The following is a 2,534-nucleotide window of genomic DNA, read 5'->3' as shown; positions in this document are numbered from 1 at the left end:
TATTGGTCACCTCCCTGACCAAGGCCCTTCACCCGGATTGGTCAGTTTGGCCGGACAGCCAGCTTTATGAAGTGTCTTGGTGGTTCCAAACTTCTACCATTTAAGAATGATGGAGGCTACTGTGTTCTTGGGGACCTTCATTGCTACAGACGTTTTTTGGTACCCTTCCCCAGATCTTTGCAAAAAAATCAATCCGATTTTGTCAGAAATATGTCTGAGACGCAAAGAAAATCAAAGGAGGTACAAAATATGGTCAGATCAATACTGACATTGACAAAATTCAAAACAAATCGAGACATCTCTTTCAGGGGCAGTCTCGCAAAAATAAGCATTCTTGCGTTCAAACTACTCGCTATTCAAAGTGTTCTGAACAAATTAAGGGAATCGTTCACAAACATTCGCACGTTCGGTAATGTGTTTTCTGACCCTCCCTTGGTTGTATTCTGGCGGGGCAGAAATCTAAGAGATCAATTGGTAAACTCTGATTTACCACCCCAAAATATCCCCATACAACGTCTACCTCTACTGGATGGAAACGACAAGTGTAACGGCTGTGCTCAATACAATGGCGCCTATAAATGTAGATCGTTCAAACAGGGAAACAGATCCCAATCCAAGGTGTTATCACGTGCTCCACTAAGGCAGTTATTTATCTTATAGCTTGTGGTAAAAATGTGGGTAAAACAAAGCGCGAGCATCTTATCACCATTATGTGCAAAAACCCGAAATACCCAGCTGCGGATCACTTTTTTGGAAGCGAACCACTTGATTTCGTCCCTACGTTATGTCGGAATCGAACGTGTCACCCTCCGTAGGAGAGGTGGTGACCGAAAATGTACTGTTAAAACGAGAGCATCCCTGGATCTTTAATTTAAAGACCATTTCTCCCGTCGGTCTTAACCTAGACTTGGATCTGAAGCCATTCTTGTGATTATTGTGATTTTTGTTACTCGTAAATGTCTGCATCTGAGCTCCCAGCGTGTACGGTTCTCCTTTTCTTTTTTCAGAAGATGAGGAGGAACGGAGGTCAACTTTAATAGCTTGCTACTACTATAATATTATTTTCTAAAACAATTTGTTTCTTGCCCATTATATATTTATCAGAGTTATTGACCTCGCAATAACCGTGATACGAGTACCTTACAGAGTGCTGAAACGTGAAGCAGCAGCTGCGGCACAATCAGTCGGAAATGGACAGCTCGTGGTGCTGAAAGTAGGCAAATTCGAGTAGGCATAGCCTAATTCATTTGAACCGTATTCATTTGAATTAGACTTTACTAACAAGAGGGCTTTGTGTTGGAGCCTATTTCTTCCTGTTTTAGAAATTAGGTAGTCCTACCTGTTTGACAGAAGAGAAAAGTCTATATATCCATACACGAGGTCACCAATCTCATATTTTGATTAAAATTTGATTAATGAGTCACTTTAAGACCGCAGGACATTAGTATTTTTTAAATGCTGTTGCTCTTATACATTCATATGTTGTATGCTCGTGGATTTCAGTTTGTATTGTTATATGAGTGTAATTTAAAAAAAAGATCTTAACTTCACGTTTAAACATGAAGGATTTGGTAAATAAGATAACTTCTCAAACAATGTCAGGAGGTTAGACCCATTGATACATTGTTCCTAAATCTAATCCGAAGACATGTCCAAGACTTGTAATAATTGACTTCTAGTAAGTAGAAATGTAGAAGGGTAGGCCAGGTATGTTCTAGAAAGGTTTTGGAAGAAACCTTTTAATGTTTTCGTGATTACGTCACTCGGAACGGATTCCCTCGTACCGCCTACTTTTTAACACCAGGGTGCGCGCACGTCAGTTTGCGACAAACCATCGAGAGCAAGACGTCGGAGGGATTGGCTATAGCTTTATACTACTAGAATGGCCTGGAACCTTCTTTAAAGATATTATTGTCAGCCATTTTGGTCAGGGAGTTGGTCAACCATGACAGTCCTGTGATAAGATATTGTGTAAAATAATGAATTTGAAGAAGGTACCTGCACTGTATGTTTGTTAGCTAGCCAGACAGCTTTAGAGGAATGATTCCATACATGTTTCAAATTAACTGCCAATACTCCATTCAAACAATGCATTCAGTCCACAGCCATACACCGGCTGAAATCATTTGATGACAGGACTTCTACAAGTTGTTAATATATATTGTATCATAATAATATCACTCACAGCTTTCCATGAAAATGTATGGTCTGTTTATATATACTTTAGTATATTTATTCTGAAAGTTGGTATAAAACCCTGTATAAACTATATTTATTACAATATATATGACAATATTTTAGGTTGACAATTCTATTACGCAATACATCACATCCTTTACTTTTACTTTCCTGCATAAGTAAAAATCTGGATTATGCCTCTACTTTTACATGCCATTCATTCTAATTAGGCTGGTTTGGATTTCTCCCTGACCAAGATGGCTGCCATTTTCATCCCAACCCATTCTGGAACGTAGAGAGTTTATGACAAGTTTTCCTTCTAGTTATTTTATAGATCTCTATGAGATAGACATACA

The sequence above is a fragment of the Oncorhynchus clarkii genome, chromosome 9 (genome assembly GCF_045791955.1).
Source record: "Oncorhynchus clarkii lewisi isolate Uvic-CL-2024 chromosome 9, UVic_Ocla_1.0, whole genome shotgun sequence".
NCBI classification, from domain to species: domain Eukaryota; kingdom Metazoa; phylum Chordata; class Actinopteri; order Salmoniformes; family Salmonidae; genus Oncorhynchus; species Oncorhynchus clarkii.
This window is presented reverse-complemented; position numbering follows the sequence as displayed.